This window comes from Phascolarctos cinereus, unplaced genomic scaffold (assembly GCF_003287225.1).
Source record: "Phascolarctos cinereus isolate Bilbo 61053 unplaced genomic scaffold, phaCin_HiC Scaffold_5;HRSCAF=322, whole genome shotgun sequence".
Lineage (NCBI taxonomy): Eukaryota > Metazoa > Chordata > Mammalia > Diprotodontia > Phascolarctidae > Phascolarctos > Phascolarctos cinereus.
The window spans coordinates 221,731,550-221,752,983 of record NW_027555958.1 but is presented as its reverse complement, the minus strand read 5'-3'; the positions used below and the strand labels follow the sequence as shown (position 1 = coordinate 221,752,983).

The window sequence follows — 21,434 nt, the reverse complement described above, 5'->3', positions numbered from 1 at the left end:
CCTGCCTGGATAGAGACCTCTAGTATCTTCACCTCTATTAGCCCCGTTAAACTGCAAAAGTATTTGTTGAATGAATTAAAATACTCCTACCCCACACGGGGATTAAAAGTCACTTCTGAACTGGAAGCCAGGCTGATTCACCTAACCGACTGACTTGTGATGATGAGTTGGAGCCAGTATGGCGGAACCCACTTGAATTTCAGAACGAGTTGAGTCTTGAGACTTCCTTTGCCTCTATCCTATTCAGTATATCCTTCAGAGTCACCCAGCAGCAGCGAGAGCCAACGGAAACTCCTCCAGAACTTCGGACCCAAGGAGAGAGAAATGCAGCCTCAGCAGCGACCGAATAAAGAAGAGGAGAAAGCATGGACCCCCATTCGAAGGTCAGGGACAAGGTGCTCTTTCTTCTCGACCCAGAACGGTGGCTCGGGATTCGCAAGGACTACGGGACAAGAGGGAATGTGAGCGGTGAGGACCTGAAGAATGGGGTAGAAACTGAACAGGACCTGCAGTGCCCTCTTGCCGTCACTGAGAGAGAGCCGGCCCTGGAGAGCAGTCTAGAAGGGTCATCAGGAACAGAAGCCAGGAACTTGCCGCCCAAACCCCCCAGGTCTGTGCTCGTGCGGGTCTTGGATTATCAAGTGAAGCAGGAGATTCTGCAGACCGCGTGGCAGAAAGGAGAGATGACTCTGAAAACAGAGGAGCGTTCCATGACTTCTGTTAGTTTCTGGACCTATAAGGGATAGAGAGTATTCTCTGAAACTACCTGGAAATAGGCGAGGGCGGTGAGGTGGGGGATGGGAAGAGGTGGGTGTATGGAGTTGGTTTATCTCAAAGGAAGCCACGTTGTTCCTAAACCCCCAAAGGAGTGTCTGATGAGACTCCTAAAGTCGTTATTCCTTGAGGAAACAACAACAACAACAAAACAGGGGGACTAAGGAAGGCTCTGAGTGGTAATGATGAAAATCTCCAAGAAAAAAGATGCTTTGGGAAACCTAAAACCTGTCAGCCCCCAATTAACAGACCAAAAGGTCCTCTTTACGATGCTGAGACAACACTGCAGGGAGGCGGAAGAGGTTATAGAAATCTCTGTAATACTGTAATCAAAATGTTCTCTTTTGTGACTCGATACTGTGACAGCCTTAGGAAGTTAAGTACTATTGGGGGATTGGAGGAAATAGCTTCCTGTGCTTAGTGGTAAGTAGAAGTTCTGAAAAAAAAAAAAGAAACCTGTTACTCTTTCTAACTAAAAGTTTCTCACTGATCTCCTGGGCTCCTTTCTCTTTCTGAGAAGTAAACGAAGAAGCTATAGAGAGGGTTTCGACTGCTCATAGCTAATGCAGCTACCTACAAAAATGAAGGACTTGCTTGAGAAAGTGCCAAAGAATTTGAGTGGGAGAAGGAGGACAAGACAAAGCAGTAAGTATAACTCTTTCCTCTCACTCTCTTAATTTCCCGATACACGAGTTTTCTGTTCTTTTGTCACTTCTGAGTGTTATGAAGAAAGAAGGAAAGGGAAAAAAAAATGAGAGAATTATGGTAGAGGCAATCCTTTCCATTAGGACTGACCCAAAGGATTGTCAGCAACTTTTTTTTATAAGCACCTACTACGTGACAGGCACTATGATAGGTCCATAGATTCAAGACAAAAGTGAAACAGTCCGTTAAAGGAGCTTACTTTCTATCAGGGGGAGACAACATGTACACACACAAAATAAAAGTAAGGTAATTTTGTGGGTGGGAACAACAGCCAAGAGATCCCTATTAGCCTAGTCATCACCGGAGGAGGTTAAAGGTAGTCCTTCAAGTGCACTCCCTTCCATCCAAAGGATTATTATGTTGATGTTAAAACACAGTACAAATGCACTTATAAAGGAAATATATTGGAATGTGCAATTTAATAAAATACATGAGTGGCTTACGCTTTTTTTTCTCTGCTTTTTTAAAAATACAGTTAATAGCCAAAACTGAACTGATGATGCATTTTTTTTCCCCTTTGCTTGGTGTTGAAGTGATCAGTTTCATTTAATAGCTTTTGTTTTTGTATGTTGTGTTTATTATAGTGGGTCATTCAATATCTTGTTTATTGATTGTATTTTTATCATTAATTTAATTAAATTTGATTTTCTGAATACCTAAGAATAACAAAATGTTCTGTAGCTAAAATTGATCTCAATTTAACCAGCATTTTTTAAAGTGCCTTACTCTGTAGAATATTCCAGGTACTGGAAGAGGTAAGGAATATAGATGTTCTTATTCTCCGGGCCATTAACTCTCTTGGTGTTCAAATTTTTTCATTCATACCCCAAGTGGACTGAACTAGATATGCTAGACATAAAAATTTTGTGAGTTAAAAAATTAAATAAACCAAATGGAGCCTTAGCTTTATATACTGTTTATATACTGTTTCTAAGTTTGAAAAGTATTTTACATATCCTTTTGAGACAGGCACTATTATTTCCATTTTATGTATGAGGGAGCTGAGGCACAGAGATTTTGTCACTTGCCAATGTTTACACTGCTAGTAAATATTAGATTTGAGATATGAACCCTGATCTTCCTAACTCCATATCAAACACTATCCATTAAACCTAATAGGCCTTTATGACACTTAACTTCTTTAGGCCTCAGTTTCTTCATTTGTAAAATAAGACTAGATGTTTTCTAGAGTACCTTCCAGTTATGAACTATAATCCTAAATAAATTGTTGAGCAATGTTTTATTCTAAATGGTTTACACACTTTTTGTATCACTGAACATGTAGAACTATTGACTGTAGAACTGGAAGGGGCCTTAAAAATCTTCTAATCCAGGCCTCTACGGTCTGGTAAAGCATGATTACAATCTTGTGTTAAAGGTGAGGTAAGAGAGGCCCAGAGAGATTAATGACATAAAGTTACACAGCTAGTTAAGTGGCTGTTTGTGGAACATATAATAGACTTTGTCTCTGTAGCTGGAGCTTAAACCCAAACACAGTTTAAAGATAAGGGGTGGGTTAGTCTGATGTGATAGCATCGAGGTTTTAGTGGACGGTGGGTAATTTGAAAGCAGAATACCTGGTTTCAAATCATAACTCTGCCGTTTAGTACCTTTGTGAGTGTCATCTTGGGCAAATCATTCCTCTAGGCCTGTTTCCTCATTTGTAAAATAAGGCAATTGGATATATGATCTATATTCTATAAGGTTCCTTCTAGCTTGAAATCTGTGATTCTCAGATAAAGTGCTGTCAGCCTAAAATGAACAAACGTTGGGTAGTCTAACATACCTTTTTATAAGGGTGAAAATTCCTTAACTCCAAAAGGGGCATTGCATACAGCACAGTGTCTGAAACTGGACAGAGCTTCTTGTAGACTGACTGTGGCAGCAATACTCCCATCTCCCCAACATGAGTGTTCAGGCACTACATTCAGGCACTACCACTTCCTTTTGGCACCCCCTTCTCTTCAGGGGCTTTTACTCACTTGAGGGAAGAATTTAGAAGTTGTGCTTCACTATTTTGCAAACTAGTTATTCCAGTTTACTTTGTGGTTCAGGAGGACAGAAGATGTGTGTGGCCTCTAGCTAAGCTTAATAATCATGCTCAATGATTGCTGGAAGTTATAACATATTTCCATGTTTTAGGTTTCATTAAGAGGCAAAATTCCAAAGCTGAATTCTCCTTATATTCATTTATGAGTCAGTAGGTTGGGGTTTTAACCAAGGAAATATTAAACACTGAGAAATCTCATTTTTCAGTGATCCAAAATGGAGATATCATTGATTTGCCTGGTCTATGTTTTCCATGTGTTTCCTTTTTAATTGGTTGTTAGGTTTTCATCCTAAGCTAATACAGTTAATTAGGAGACTGCCTACATTTTCCAGACAAAGAAAATCTGGTAGAGGTATCTCAAGATAATCTAATGAGCCAGCAGTCCCTTGAGCCCGTAGGAGTCAGTCCCTTCCTCCAGCTAATGGTGGATGCTGGTCTTTCCCTCCTCCCACCACTTTACCCCTTATGTACTTCCCAGCCATCCCTACCACCAGAGCGCCTATCCTTGTCTCTCTTTTCACTCATAGCTCCCTTTTATGTGTGGTCTTCCCTTATTAGAGTTTAAAGTCTTAGAGAACAGGGATTCTCCTGCTTACTTTTGTATCTCAAGCACCTAACCCAGTTCCTGGCACAGGGTAAGTGCTTAACAAATGTCTTTTCATCCATTCATTTGTCAGAGAAGTTTAAACCACCCAAATCTTCTAAAAACCAAAGGCCTTTATTGAGGCTTTGTTCTTGTTCCTTGACAAATGGTTTTTGCATTTAGGTGATTCTAAACTAATGGTTTTCCCAAAGGATCCCCAAAACTCTTTCAAGGGATACATGAGGTCAAAACTATTTTAATAATAATGCTAAAATATTTGAATTTTGAATATAGTAAATCTTGATATATCTAACCCACACAAACCAAAGTTCTTTGAGGGGAAGCTCCTCAAAAAAGGGGTCTTCAGAACAAAAAGTTTGAAAACTTCTGTTCTAAACTATAGGTAAAGAGGTCCCTTAGTAAGGCCTTCTAAATTTTCATTTTCAAGTTTTTTCCAGTTCTAAATCCAAAACACACCCTGGTTGTCTTCTCTATTGAAGCCTTATACTGGCTCTCTCTGGATCATTCATTCTAAGGAATTCAGCTCAATTGTTCAGGCTTTTCATAAGTGAGAAAAAAAAGAAAATTGTTTATTTCATTCTACCTCCTGTCAACCAGCAGGTATTAATCTGGGGACTCTTAAGTAGGTCTAACAAGGGCTTCTTATAGGCTTAAATATTTCCCTCACATATATACTTTAAAAATCCTTCCTCTGCTATATGAATGGGTTGCAAGAGAGCCACGTTGGTTGCGTTTCCTTCATTCTCAAAACTTCTCTTATTCTGGGAAAATACTTTGGTTTAGGTAGGGTTTAGCCTACAGCCAAGGTGGGGAAATTTAAGAGTACCCCTTTCCCTTTCTCCCCTCCCCTACCAGTAACTCAGGGCCGTAGGAAACTGGATAGATTATTTAAGTCATTCTACCTCAAGAGGCAGATTGTTTATTGATCATAGAGGTGGATTTGGAGTCGGGAAGTCCTGGCTTTGGTGACTACTTGTGTGATCTGGAGCAATACACTCAACTTTTGTAAGCTTCATCTATAAAATGAGGATGGTAGCACCTAATGTATAGGGTAGTATGTAAAGCATTTTGCTAGAGTTATTATTATTCTCTACATTAACTTCCTAAGGAATCCTTACTGGAATCTAGCATAACATAAACTCCCAGATGGCTGACACTTTTGTATCTTTATTTCCTCAGTGCCTTGCACCTGGTAGGCACATTAACCAATGTTTGTTGAGTTGAATTCCATACAAACCTTGAACTGAATACTTGTCAAGCTTCAGAAACCAATTTCATTTTCTTGAGGTCTTTATAACTAAGGGATGAATCATGATTGAGCGTGATAGATTAGACCAACGGTATAGAAGTGGGCAGCATATTGACTTAGCAAACTATAAAATAACATTATCCGGGTTGTATATTTTTATTTATTTTGTTAAACATTTCACAATTACATTTTAGCCTGGTTCTGGCCCCTTGGGCCACTAGTTTGACAACTTTAGACCTTTTTGTGGACCAATGCTTATCTGAACACTAGAGATTTGGAATGTGACTGGAATGTCCCTGTTTTTTTGAATCTCATACCTTTCCTTATCTTTTGTGTATTGACTGACTGACTTTGGGTTGTCCAGGTTCTCTATAAGGTAATGAGAATATATACGTGTGTTTTTGTGTGTGTGTGTATATTTTAAATACCATCCAGACTGTAAAGTAAATGTAAAAATTTAATACAATTAGGAAAAGAAAAAGATTACAAGAGGCATTGTGATAAGGTGGAAATAAAGTGGACATGATCTCTCAGCTCTACCACTTGATTCTGTCACCTTAGGCACATTCCTTTACCTCTCTGAATCTCAGTTTCTTTCTGAGTAAAATAAAGTAATTCAAACTAGAAAATCTGTAAGATCCCTTCCAGCTCTGAATCCACATTCCTATAATTTCTTGTCAATAAAAGCTGACATTTATTTATCCCCCTATGATTTGCAAAGCACTTTAGATTTCTGATTTCTTTTGATCCTCACAACAACACTGTAAGGTGGGTGCTCTTATCCCTTTTACAATTCAGGAAACTGAGGCATTGGATTTAAGCCCAGGTCTCCCTGACTACCACCTCAGCTTGCTTCCTCCCTTAAGAGTTAAGGAAAGACCTACAGAGATTGGTGAATATTTAAATTACTAATTAGTGGAGAGGTCTATAAAAAGATTGGCTCTCTCCTAAAGCAAAATAGTTTTTGGAATTCTAAGACAAAGTTACTAATATAAGGATTATATCAGTCTAGAGATGAACATGTTTCAGAAATGTTGTTAGTTTATGATTAGCCAAAGCATAGTGCCCCAGAGCTTACAGATGAGGAAATGAAAGCATAATGCCCCAGACTTTAGCACCATGTCTGGCACACTGAAAGTGCTACCTGTTGACTGATAAAGGTATGAAATGCATAGACTCAGAAACTCTTGTCAGGGAAAAAGTCGAAAGTTTATTGAAGAAGGAACATTTCCACATACTCTCTCCCACAGGCTGTCAGATCTCAACACGAGGGGAGTTTAGGAAAAAGAAAATGGATAGTGTAGTCATTTGAATTTTTAGATAAGAAAACAAATGGTTATAACTGTTGAATGCCTCCATATCTTTGTAATTACACTTCAGTGAACAATGTACAAAGGGACAAAGGTCTACTCAGGAAAATTAATTTTGTAGCTGAAAAAAGAAGTAGTAGACCATCTAGATGACTTTGGAAAGAGGAAGAATTTAAGGGAGTCTGGGTTTAGATCTGGAGAATTTAAGATACAGCCAAAAGTATCTCTAATGAAATCTTACATTTAGATACTTACAAAACAGACTATTACTGGAAATTAACCTCCAATTCTCAAGACTAAAACGTGGAAAACTAGGTTGATTCCATCTTTAAAGCTGTATTTTTGGGCATTTGTGCCATATTCAAGAGAAAATCATTATTGGTAATTTGTACAAAAGCAAAAACTGAAAACTGGAAACACCAGTCTGGGGCTTTATCAGATTCTTACACAAACATATTCAGCTCTAGGGCCACCAGAAGGTTATTTGAACTCTTTGAATCTCAGTTTCTCATCTATCAACAGATAATGATTCTTAAACAACTACTTCCAAGGCTGGTATGAGAAGCAAATGAGAGTATACATGTAAGGTTCTTTAGCACTATATAGATGCCTGCAGTCATTATAATTATGATCACCAGCTTATATCCCTTTAAAAAAAAAAGAATGAGTCAAAACGTCTGTCTGATAAGCAATCAGTAATTGGGAGGTGGAGGGTCAGAAGCCCTTTTGGGGATGCATGGCTTCTGGTTCATCATCCTAATTCCATACTCTTTTAGGGTGACCTGATCAAACTTTAAATGATTTAATAACCCTATAATAATTGTGATGTGTAGAGACACATTAAATTTTATACATATGGAGAAAGAAAAAGAAAGAAATGGATACTTAAAGTGTCCAAAAAAAGTAATTGAGCAACTGATAATGAGTTCTGATTACACAGGATCTGGTCTTTGCTTTCTAAAGAATTAACCTTTGAAAAGAGATTAGCATATTATTTTTTTTCCCTCTGTCTTTCTCCTCTGCCCTTCCGTTCTCTGTCTCCCTTTCTTTTCTTTTCTTGCTAGGCAATGGGGTTAAGTGACTTGCCCAGAGTCACACAGCTGGTAGGTGTCAGTGTCTGAGGCTGGATTTGAACTCTAGTTCTCCTGACTCTAGGGCCGATGCTCTATCCACTGCACCACTTAGCTACCCTCTCCCCCTCCTCCTCCCCTTCTCTCCTTGTCCCTCCCCCTCTCCCTCCACCTCTCCCTTTCCCTCCTCCTCTCTCCTTCCTGTCCTTCTCCACCCCTTTCTGTCTCTTTGCCCTTCTTCCTTTCTTTCCTTCACACAGTTTTACTTATTTGAATTAGGAAGTCAAGAAAGATGAATATTTTTTTGCTCATTTGACATTATTTAGAAAGTTTTCCTGGATTATGCTGAATTTGGAGGGATTTATGGGAAGAGAAAGAGAAATACTTATTTTGGATGGTAGATGGAAATTTGTGACATCATAAATGATTACAACACACCTCTTGTGTGTAGTAATAATAGTTGCTGGTATTTATGCAGTTAGTAAGTTTTGCATGTAAATACAATACCTCCAACACAAGACTGTGTTTGATTCTCCTTATTCTTCAATACTTTGATAATAGGACTAAGGCCAATGAGCTGTTTCTAACATTTGAAAGTGGATTTTCTTCAGCAGTGTACATATATGGAGGTGCTTGTGGGTCTACCAAGGGCAGAGTGTGGTCCAATTATCTTTGTGCTGACCACTTAAGTGGCTGATTACAGGAAGCTTTCCTGATGTTTGGGAGTAACTTGAAACTTCCATCTTTGATGAAAAAAAAAATCTGAAGCAATAAGTGGCTTCTTGACCAGCTGTATCAAAAGCCCTGGGCATCAGCACTTACTGCTTTGGCTCTTTTTCTTCAACCCTGGAGACAAGGGCATCAGAAAATTGCTGTTCTACAACAGGTAGAATGGGATGACTAGTTGAGAAAGTTCTGCTGGTAGGCCAAAAGGATCTCTGCTTAGACCAGAATGATCCCTTAAGCAAATGAGATTAGGGCAGTCATAGGACCTACCACATGTGGTTGGTAAAGCTTGAGCAGAAGAAAGGAAATCAGTGCCAGAGAGGAAAAAAAGAAGCATAGGAGTCCAGGTGAAGGAGCCCAAGAAAGACTTCTAGGAATATGGCAGAGCACAGATCTTGTGGGGCATTGGCCGTGATGTGAATCCAATGTCTGGGGTCAGATCCAGATCCATATTAGAAACACCAGGAGGTGGGTGGAAGGTGAATTTCTGAAGAAGGCTGGTAAAAAACAGAAACAATTCCATTTTGGCTAGGGACTCTCCTGCACACATCCTCTGACCTGCAAGGACAAATGTGGGGAATAGGCTTATAGCAAAAGTAGCATAAATTTAAAAAATCAAAACAGAATAAAATAATGTATAAGGTTATTTATATACCATATGGCCTTAAATAGGTCCTTTATTTATCCTCAGCCTCACTTTCCCATATGTAAACCCTTCAGAGAGAAGGTCTCACCTCCTTGTGTATACTAAGATGCCTAAGAAAGAAGGGCAGTCCACATCAGCATTGAAGTAAACAGGTTTTATTGGGGGGCCCTTACTCACAAGGCTGGTCCTTGACAGCAGAAAAACAATGGTGGACCTCTGTGCCACACTTAGGCCAGATCAGATATTGTATAGAAACAGAACAAAGAAGGCTTAGTTCCAAGAAATGGCCCATGGTCACATGGGTGGGTACATGTAAATTTTCCCATGGCAGCTATTTTACTGTTTACAGTGACTGTGATGCCATATGTCATGTTCTCAGGCTCTTGTTCCCATCATATAGTAAATATTTTATGTAAATATCTCCTAAATTACAACTAAGGTAACATTTCCTACATGAGGCTTTTTCTGATCTTCCTGCTCTTTCCCTCTTAAAATTACTCTTACTGCTTTTTTTATATGCTTTGTATTTTCTTTTGTCCATGCTGAATCCTCTCCACATCCCCCTTTCCCTGATTATTACTCATACTCCTTGAGGGTAGAGATTTTTTGTTGTTGTTCAGTGGTTTCAGTCCCTTCCAACTCTTTGTGGCCCTATTTGGGGTTTTCTTGGCAAAGATCCTGGAGTGGTTGGCCATTTTCTTCTCCAGCTCTTTTTACATGTGAGGAAACTGAGGCAAACAGGGTTAAGTAACTTGCCCAGGTTCACATAGCTAGGAAATATCTGAGGCCATATTTGAACTCATGAAGATAAGTCTTCCTGACCCAAGGCCTGGCACTCTTATCTTCACATTCTGGCTGAGGGTTGGGATTACTTCAGTTTTTTGTATTTGTATCCCCACTCTCTGGCCTGGAATTTTTTTTTTTTGGCAGGGGAATATGATTTCACTAATCTGGGAGAAATTCCAAAGTGAAAGCTATCCCTCCTATGTAGAGCTACTCCTGTGTTACTTATAAACTTTGTTGAGGATCTGGGGCATTGAAGAGTTAAGTGACTTACTCAAGATCACGCAATATGTATAAGAGTCAGAATTTGAATTCAAGTCTTCTGAACTCCAGGGCCTCCTCTTCATCCATTAGACCATGTTTTTAAAAAATTAAATTAATAAAATAATTGAAATGTGAATTGTCTTAAGAGCTTTGGGAGTTGTGGAAACTGAAGGCCTAAAACATGGAACATTTAAGAACAAAGAGAGGCTAAAGTAATGAAGAGATCTCATAGTATAAAGGAAAAAGAAAACTCAGCCAACCAAAATTGTGACAGAGGAATAGAAGGATTATACCATCTATAGAGGATATTATAGAGGAGATTCTAGTATAAGGTGCCATCCTTTTAAGATAAAATGACTTTATATTTCCATGATTTATGACATCCAGAATCCCCAAATCCATGACTTAGGACACTCAAAAAAAAAAAAGGTTAAAAAATCCCCCCAAATTCAGGAATTGATGCTCACTGATCCTGAACTCATTCATCACCCCTTCCACACCTTGTATGCTATTGGCTGTGAGGCTGCATTAGCACACCCAAGAGTACAACACAGAAAAAGCACCTCAGTTACTCCTCCCCTTTCCAGTGCCCTGGACCATGGCTCCAAGCAGTAAAAGTGTGTTCTGGCCTCAGTAGCCAGCTTGGCTAAGCCCTTCAGGAGCAAAAGCCAGATGGGACTGCAACCCAGGAAGCACTGGTGCTGGGGAAAGCAGGCTCTGCTTTCATCCAGTCCATCCAGGGAACCGAGGAAGAGAGGTAGTGGGACAGGTCCCCAGGACAGGACACCGTGTGTGTGTGCGTGTGTGTGTGTGTGTGTCTAGAAAGCTGTGTAATACCCCACTAGCCTAAGGGAAGAGCACAGCATTCAGCTAGGGCCAGTTCTGAGCACCCGAAAGTCCTTTGGAGCAGAGATCTAGGCTGGTAAACCATGAAATGTTCATCATGGGAGGAGGCTGAGACACATTGGGATCCGGCTCCAAAGGAAACCACAGTCAGAGGGGAAGAAGTCAGGACAAGAGTGATAAAGAAAATAAGAGGGGAAAAAGATTGGAAAGTACCAAAATTTCAGAAAGAAAAAAAATCCCACAAAGATTTTTAACATAAACAGATAAATCAATAGGGAAAATAGTAACAGAAAGAAATATGGCCTCTAGAGCTACAACTTCAGGCATCTATGCCTGCAAAATGAAGGAAATTACCCAACACTTGGTGAGACAGAGGATGTTGTGAAATTTGAGGAAAATATGAAACTACAACACACTTTTCCTGAATGTTTTGAAAGAGAAATTAGAATTATGAGCATGGAATTATGTCCTACATGGTAAAAATAATAAACAGAATAGAAAAACTTGAATCTGCAATGTCAAGTCTCACCAAAGAAACAGAAGAGAGAATAATATGTTGGGAATGCAAATATACAGACGTGAGAGACAGCCTAGAAGAAGAGAAACAAATGACAATAACATTAAAAGAAACTGTGTTCACTATGCAAGCAAAATATACTGAATTCAAAGACAGAATTTACCAAGATAACGTAAGGATCATAGATCTCCCGGAAGAACATCACGAGACAACAAACCTTAACAAAACCTTAACTATAATGAAGGAAATCATAGAAGAGAGCTGCCCAGAACATAAAATGAAACTTCAATGAAAAGAATTCAGTGATCACCTCCCAGGGAAGACAAACAAACAAACAAACTACAAAACAACACAAAAACTCAAGCTTCAGGGGTTGAATTTAAAAATCTAATTCAGGGGGCAGCTAGGTGGCGCAATGGATGGAGTACGGGCCCTGAGGTAAGGAGGACCTGAGTTCAAATCCAATCTCAGACCAAACACTTGACACTCACTAGCTGTGTGACTCTGGGCAAGTCACTTAACCCTAATTGCCTAGCCAAATTAAAAAAAAAAAGGAAAAGATAAAAATCTAATTCAGAAACAAGTTCCTCAAGCCATTGGGAGAAAGACCTCCAAATACAAAGAAAAGGACATTTTAATAATGCAAGACTGTATTGTATGCACTAGGAAAAGGAGAAAATGGGAAAATGTGTTCCGAAGAATAATGGAGTTCAGGATCCAGCCCAGGATGACCAATTCTGCAAATCTGAGTTCAACCATACAGGATGAAAAATGACTTTCAATAATAAAGAATTTGAAATATTTTTAAAAAGAAAATGAAAACTGAAGAGATATTTGTCCCTAGAACAAAAACAACAGAAATGCAGAAGTGAGTAAATGTAGCAGGGAAAGACAGTAATGGACAGCTAGGTGGCACAGTGGACAGAGTACTGGGCCTGGAGTCAGGAAGACTCATCTTCCTGAGTTCAAATTGGGCATCAGATATTTACTAACTGTGTGACCCTGGGCAAGTCACTTAACCCTGTTTGCCTTAGTGCCCTCATCTGTAAAATGAGCTTGAGAAGCATATGGCAAACCACTCCAGTATCTTTGACAAGAAAACCCCAGTCATAAAGAATTGGCTACAACTGAACCACAACAAAGACAGTAACAGCAACAGAGGGACCAGTAGGAATCTTCTTTCTAAAAGCTGAACACAAAGAGTCAGGGGTGAAGCAGGAATCTGGTAGAGGTAATAATGAAAAGGCAAACAACCAGTATTATGGCCAGAACCTGCCAATACCCAGCTTATGTAGATGAATGGTTCTTTTATGACACTACATTACAACGTGGGAGGACATATAAAATGTAGAGAGGGGAGCAGCAGGATAAGAGAGAAATGAATGGTGCATTGGAGTCCAATCAAGAGCTAGCAATGAGGGGAAGGTGACCATTGTGGTCTCAGAGAAGAGACTAGAGGCAGCTAGGTGGCACAGTGAGCTCCAGCCTTGGAGTCAGGAGGACCTGAGTTCAAATCTGGCCTCAGACACTTGACACTTAACTAGCTGTGTGTTCCTGGGAAAGTCACTTAACCCTGATTGCCTTACCAGAGAGAGAGAGAGAGAGAGAGAGAGAGAGAGAGAGAAGAGCCTAGAAGGAAATAATAGATGAAGAGGAGAGGGGAAAGACTGAAAAGTATCAGAAACAGAAGGAGGCCTCACTTTGGAGGTGAGAGGGAGTTCCACTGACAAATGATCTTATGAGAGAAGAGAGAAAGGTAGTGAAAGAAGATGAGGACCTTACACTGAATGGGGTCTTAGGGATTTATTTGGTACTTGAAAAGTCTATTTGCATTGGGGGGTAAGGGTAGGGTGGATGGGGGAGTTGGAACCTCCAGGGGAAACTGATACCTGAAGGAATGGGAAAGCATGGGCTCTGGAAGGAGATTTTCAGTCAAATATGGGAAGAAAAGTCAACAAGAGAGGATATAGATTAGTGATAGACTGCATAATTTGGGGCTTGGTGAGGTAAGGGCCTTAGCATGGGACAGGGCTAAGTGGCATAATGGGGAGAGAGTGCTAGAACTAGAGTCAGAAAGACCTGAGTTTAAATCTGACCTCAGACACTTGCTGGCTATGTGATCCTGGGCAAGACATTTAACCTTTGTTTGCCTCAGTTTCCTCATTTGAAAAATGGATATAATGGCACCTACCTCCCAGAGTTGTCATGAAGATCAAATGAGAAAATAATTGTAAAGTGCTTAGCGTGGTGCCTCGCACATAGTAAGCATTATGTAAATATTAGCTGCTATTATAGTTATTACAATTAATAATAATAACTGACTTGCACTGGAAATGAGAGACAGCGGAAAAGGTGAATCCATGGGACAAGACCTACAGTAGCAGAAAATGCCTAGAGGGGAAACCCTAGAATGGATACCCTGGAAACTGATGCCATGAGGAATATGGATAAATTAAGAGAGACCAGATAATTATAAGCTTACATTTACATAGCACTCACTATGTGCTGTTGTGCTAAGCACTTTACAACTATTATCTCATTTAATTCTCACAACTCTAGAATGTAGTTATTATTATTATCCCCATTTTACAGATGAGGAAACAGAGGCAAATGGAGGTTAAGTGACTTGTCCAGGGTCACACAGCTAGTAAGAGTATGAGACCGGATTTGAACCCATGTCTTCCTGACTCTGTCCACTTCAACAGTTAGCCTTGCTCCGTGGTAGGGCCCCTTTCACATCCCTTTTCCATATGCCTTTTGAGGATGATTCTAGGTAAAAAGAATCAGAGGGGGTCTAGAGTACATAGAAAGAAAAAATGAATGATGAAGAGAGTAAGAGAAATCCTTTTTGGAACAGGGCACCAAAAAATATGAAATTGAAAAACTAAAGAACAGCACTAGTTAAAGGGGAAGAGATGAGGGGGGATATCAAGTGAGAAGAGATCGGGGGTGATTGGGAAGAGAGCCAGTGGGACTAGGACCACTTTAGAAAAAGATTAAAGAAAAGCAATCGAAGGGATATAATACTCCATTTATAGCAGAAGAGGGAACTTGAAACTGAAAAGCTTTTGCACAGATATTAATACATCTAAGATAAGAAGGAAAGTAACCAAATGGGGAAAATTATATCAAAATTCTCTGAGATATATAAGATATATACATTCACTCATTCATACATACATACATATATGTGTGCGTCACATAGACATATATACATACACAATATAATATCTAAATAATATATACACACCACTGAATTATACACATACACAGAGTCAATCCTCAACCTTCTCAGGTGAAGCATTCCTAGAAAAGTAAAAGTACAAAAGTACAAAAGTAAAAAATGCAAATGTTGATACATTGAACCTATGGGAAATAGAGGGTTAGATTCCTACAACCACCAAAAACTGTAATTTTTCACTATAAAGTGCTGAAAATACACGTTTGTGAATACAATTCTTTATAACAAAACACCAATTCTGATAATATGTACTTTTCCTAACACAGCAACCATGAAATAACCCATAAAATGTAGTACGCAAAATTAAATTGGTAACATGCAAAAACATTTTTTTCTCACTAGTAATTTGCTAGAATTCTGTGACCTTTTATGCTAGCATCTCAATTAAAAAGAAAAAAATGATTGCTGCTGCTTCCTAGTATATAGGGAGAGAGATACTGAGACCTAATTGGATGACAAAAGCCCGGTGAATGAACTGATCAGGCTTGTTTCCCTTGCACTGAGAGTCAATGGGCTATATTTTTCTGTGGGCTGTGTAACAATTTGATTGAATGATGCAGCATCCTGGTGAGTGAATAAACTGGCTTTATCTACATGGCCCAGAGAGAGTTGGTTGGATGAGTTCCATTAATAATAATAATAGCTTACATTTACATAGCACTTACTATGCGCTATTGTGCTAAGCACTTTACAACTACTATCCCATTTAATCCTCACCACCACTCTAGAATGTAGTTATTATTATTACTCCCATTTTACAGATGAGGGAACTGAGGCAAATGCAGGTTAAGTGACTTGCCTAGAGTCACACAACTAGTAAGAGTATGAGACTAGATTTGAACTCATGTCTTCCTGACTCTATCCACTTTGACAGTTAGCCTTGCTCCATGGAAAGGCTCCTTTCACATCGCTTTTCCAAATACCTTTTAAGGATGATTCTAGGTAAACAGAACTTAAACTTTGTCCTTCTGAGACTAGAAGAGAATATTTGCCCGCTACAGAGTGCTAACGATCAGGAGGGAGGCAGTTAATAGAGAAATGGCTTTATGTGGTACAGATGTTCCTGAATGGAGAGTTGCATAGTAACTTGTTTGGGAAACTGATATTGTTTGGGCAGTATGGAGTGAGTGAGCCAGCCCAAATACTGAGTAGGTGTTCACATACCTTGTGTGAGAGGTGTGGAGTTAGTACATTGTGGGTAAAGACACTAGCAGTGGATAGAAGGTTGATCTATCTCAGGAGTTTTTAGGATTCTCTTTATTATAGATACCATGTGACAAATGTGGTGCGTTTGTTTCTTGAATTTCACAGTTAAAGTAATTTATTTGTCCCTTATATACTTCCAAAACATGATAGATGTGTGGATAGAACCCTGGAGTCAGGAGGACCTGAATTCAAATGCAGCCTCAGACACTTGATACTAGCTGTGTGATTCTGGGCAAGTAACTTAATCCTGATTGCCTCATCAAAAAAACAAACAAACAAACAAACAAACAAAAATCCATGATAGGTGTAACAGAAACAGGGTAGTATAATGAATAGAGTGCTGGACTTACCAAATCCTACCTCATATGCTTGTGGTTCTGGGCAAATTATAGAGTTATTTGTGGTATTCAAATTAGTGTTATGTAAAACACTTCTGTAAATATCAAAGTGATTTTTTTCAGCTAATATCTTTTTTCTTTAAAAAAGTTTTTTTTCAATTAATAAAAACTCTTTACTTCTCCCATTGAAATAATTTGATATCTTTTTGCAGGCCATCCAGAAATCACCATGGGCGGTAGGAAGACAAACAAGGCTTCTTCACCCCTGCTTCTGTAAATCCTGACCTACTCCATGTGTAGTGCTCATTATTATAGCCAGCATTTTTCTCTAAAGATGGGAACCAGGAGCAAACTTGCTACTACCGTTCATCAAATTGGTGCTGGGCTGTGACTGATTTCCCAGCCTTATCAATAATTTACTCTTTCTAGTATATGCTGTGTGTGGACTTAAGAGCAATACAGGCCTGACCTGGATATACATAGCCACTGTGAACATCTCCGTACACTCCAGTGAAGACAAGTGTCTACATTCACCTTTGGCCTGTAGCGTCCAGTGGCCGTGTGTGTACTCACTCCATCACCTCTTGCCACATCTTCACCACGTGAAATAATGCAGTCTCTGCTACTGCACTCCTGCCCTAGTTACTGGGCTGAATAAGAGTAGAACGATACAGGATATAGTCAGGGGACATAGGTTTCACTCCTGGCTCTTTTATGTGATCAAATAACAGCTCTCAGTGGCCTTCTTGTTGTCTAGTACCCCTAACTCTTCTAGAAGAAATTCTTATGTTAATAGTGTCCTTTCAATTCAGTTATTTGTGGAAACATCCAAGGAGAGCTTTTTGGATAATTGTCCATCTCCTAGCTTTGTAGTTTCCCATCTCCTTATATCTCCGTTAGCTAAATTATGTATGGATCCTAATTAGAAATCTTCTCCATTTATGATTGACCTATACACATTCTCCAAACGAGTTGGAGGTCTGTATGTACAGGGGGTGACAGGTACACTTGGCTTATACCACTAAAGGTCAAAGGGAGAATGAAAATATTTCTCATCATCACTTTCTGAAACTTCTGAGCAGAGAATATTTTTTTTTTCATTTGAAAGTGAACATTTTCCCTTCATTACTGAGATGGGAGTGGGGAACAACTATAAGTATTTTGTCAAAAGCAGTTGATGTCTTAGTTTTGTTAAAAAATGTTTCTTCTTTAAAAACTTTTTGTTACAAGGGAAAGCTCACTGGGTAGAAGAGAGGGGAGGAGGGGAGGAACTATTTGGAAATGAATGGGATGTAAAAGCAAAAACAATGAATGAACAAAAAATAGCTAAAACTATGTGTCTTGGTACTGAACAGACCCCACTCCCAGATCTGTGCATGGATTTGTAACAGATTAGGCTATCTCCACAAATTCCTTTGATGATAGTCAGGATTTTCTGGGATTTCAAGTTAGTGATATTCCCTCAAGCCCTGAGCACAGTTCCTGACTCATAGTATTGCTTAATAAATGCTTGTTGCCCATTCCCCTTCACCCCCCTCCACTAGATGAGTGCGTGATTGCCCTCTGGGGTCATCTGGTTGTGATGTCATTGAAGGAATTTTAGTACCTAAGGTATCTACCCATAGCCCAGCCTCCTCTAGTTCTCATTTCCATTTAGACCCCGAGTCTTCCTTTAGGCTGCCACTGAGGAGAGGCATTTCACTGATCAGTGAATTTATCAATAACAGTTAATGGAGGAAACTAATCTCATGGATAAAGAAAGAAATGCTATATGGAAAAATCAGAGATTAGAATTCTGGCAGGTCTGATTAAAAGCACGGGTGATTAAGACTGAACAATTCCACCTCTAGGTCCCTCCCTACCCTTAGAAAATAATACTTATCTTAATTCAGTATGTGATAATTAAATGGGACTATTTAGAAAGAAGGAACAGAACTGGAACAGAAAGTAAGAAATCTGAGAATTTGAAGAGTTTCCAGTTCGAACAGGTGTGCTGTGAAATTAGTTTGGTAAGATTGTTCTTTGGGGCAATTTCATTCCTAATTTATTTGTACTCTGATAGTGCTATTTACTGAGAATAGATGTAACTACCTTTTGGCTTCCAACCATTTTTCATTCAGAGATTAGCTTTGCAAAGCTTTGCTGCCTCAGGTCAACCTTTTAAAACAGTTTGAATTGAGGAGAAATCCTAGAACTTAGCAAAGCTGCCCAGCTGTGGGAGAATGGGGGAAGGAACTCACCTAGAGTCGTAGGCAAGTGTAGTTCATTTCATTAAGGTGTAAGGTGTGCACCCAGGGAATTGTTTTTTAAATGAAACATTTATTAACCACCAAACCATGAAGGACATTTTTATTTATTTACAACTAAACTCATTTTTTAATTAACTAAAATTTCTTTTTAAGAGAGACACAAATTATCCATTTTTTTAGATTGAAGTGTGTGAAAAGCCTATGCTTTTGGTGCTGCATTGGGGCTGATAGGACTTGGGAAATCTACCTTCTGATATCTTCCTATTTTAACTTATTCGCCAACAAGGAGCTAAGATCAGTTGTTTTTATGTGACTGAAGGAGTATAAATGCTGCTAGCATCGTCTAAGAGTCAGTGCCTGGGGGCAAAGCCTTGGTTCCCCTGCAGTGGTTACTGCTCTTAATAAGAGTAGAAACAACTCAGGCTATAGTTAGGAGATTTGGGTTTCACTCCTGGCTATGCCACTTATTTGCTGTTTGACCTTGGGTCAAGTCATTTACTGTAAGCCCTACTTGCCTCACCTATAAACCATATATGTTAATAAGTACCCCAGTTTATCTCATACATTTATTTTGTGGGATCAAATGAAATAAAATATGCAAGTGTTTTGTAACATAAAATACTATGTAAATGGACTTGGCTGTAATTATTAATCTCTAATCCTATGCTCTCCCAGACCTATTTCAAAAAATGCACCTTCCTTGTATTATATTATCTCTGTAGAGTGTATGAGGCAAAATATCTCTTGATTTTTAAAAACTGTATTTGGGAAGAATTTACAACAGTGGCCAGGGTAGCCTGGAAGTGATCTATTTCCTTTTTCCCCTCTCCCTCTCTTCTAAACCCCCTGCAATCTGGCTTCTGACCTCATCTCTGACCTCATCATCCAGCTGAAACTGTCCTCTCCAAAGTTATTAATTACTTTTTAATTGTAAAATACAATGGTCTTTTCTTGGTCCTCCTCCTTCCTTGACATCTTTGCAGTATTTGACACTATTGGTCATCTCCTAGATACTCTCCCCACTTGGGATTTTCATAACACTACTCTCTACATTTCCAGCTTTCTTAGACTTTACTTCCCTTTATGTACTCTTTCATCCAACTACCCTAGCCTAATTCATCCTTGCACACAACATTCCGTCTCATGTTCCTGTCCCTTTGCACTGGCTGTTTCCTGGTCCTGGAATGCTCTATTCTCAACTCTGCCTCTGTTTCCCTCTCCATTTAGTACATAGCACAAATCCTTCCTTTTGTAGGCCTTTTCCTCCGAGATTGCTTTTTATCTACCCTGAATACATGTATTATGTACCTAATTATTTACATGTTATTTCCCTGTTTCCCTCAAGAAGTGAGCTTTTTGAGGATAAGGCCTTTCTCTGTGTCCTGTTCCTGGCATCAAGTAAGGGTTTAATAAATTCTTGTTGATTGATTGAGATTACAGGAGGTAGGTGAAGGATAAGGGCTTCCCTGCCAGGACCAAATATTTAAATCAGCACAATTTAGAATAGTTAAATAGAAAATAGGCAACTCATTTTGGCCATAAGTTCTTATATTTCCTTTAACCTTTGTTCTAGCTACAACTGAAAAAAAAGTGATTGTAATTGTGCGGGTTTTCTCACTAAAGAATTGTATTCACAATTGTATATGGTTAATCCCACACCCAAGTGAGGGACTGACCGATTTATATTCCTGTTTTTCTGTTATTTATACCTGAAGAAAAGCTGTACCTATTATACTTGTTTGACCCTAAGCTACAGCCCAAAGAGGTTGTAAATTTGTGACCATTCACCTGGTGGCAGCTATCTGAAGGAACTGTATCTAAGAGTAAGTAATCCATATCCTTAGGGATGGATAGCTTCCTGTCCCACTCAGCCTATTTTGTGAAAGTAACATCACTGATTCTAAAAATAAATAAGAAAAACAAAACCTTGATTACCTTGGTTAACAATGAGTATATCCATTTGAGAGACAAACATCACATTGTTCTCCAAACCTAGCAAATACACTCAAATATGACTAAAACACCTGGAGGGTAAAATCCATGACTCCTCCCAGCTATCACATATCAGCTATGAATTGAGTTGTCTGACTCACATGCTAGAGTGAATCTGTGCTTTGTCTCTACTGCTGCTAGCAATGAGGGAGGGAGGAAGAAAGGAAGGGGGAATGAGAACTCTGCCAAGAATGCTAGCCAGAGAAAGCTTAGAATGTGGTTTGCAATGCTGATTTTTTTTTTCATATTCACCTCATTTTTCTAAGTAGTGAATGCTAATTATGATTTGATGGAGTTGGAGCTTTTGGTTTTCCTAGAAGACCTACTATGTGTAAGGCACGGAAGCCGTGTGAGTACAAAGATGAAAACTGACAGTCTTTGGCCTCAGGAAAGATTAAAGTCTAATTGGGGATATGTCATATAAATGAAAAACCATAGTACAAGTAGAATGTGGTAAGTGAGAAGCGCTGTGGTGTACTAGAAAGTACATTGGATTAGGAATCAGAAAATCTAAGTTTGAATATCAGTTAATCTACTTAGCTAGCTCTGTGACTCTGAATGAATCATCACCTCTTTGGCCCTTAGTTTCCTAGTTTAAAAAATTAGGGAGTTGGTGTAGATTGAGTTCTTAACCTGAAGTTTGCAAGCTTATAAAAATAGATTCTTTTGTAATCCTAAGGTATCTATAAATTTCACTAGACAGCTGAAAGAATCCAAAAACATTAAGGACCCTGTCCTAGGTGATTTCTAAAGGCTCTTCGTATTTCAAAAATGAAGAAACTAAGTGGTCTAATGGAAATTCAGAACCGTGAGGCATTGAGAAAAAGCAACTTCTGTCTTGGGGGATGAGTAAGGCAATGGTTG

General features: G+C 39.1%; 1 long non-coding RNA gene across 1 annotated transcript; it reads left to right on the top strand.

Annotated features, from left to right (window-relative positions):
• The first annotated feature begins 741 nt into the window (after positions 1-741).
• On the top strand, positions 742-19,202 carry LOC144457584 (uncharacterized). The gene is made up of 2 exons (XR_013487012.1): positions 742-1,419; positions 16,542-19,202. It is a non-coding gene; the product is annotated as an uncharacterized LOC144457584 (long non-coding RNA).
• Positions 19,203-21,434: the final 2,232 nt, after the last annotated feature.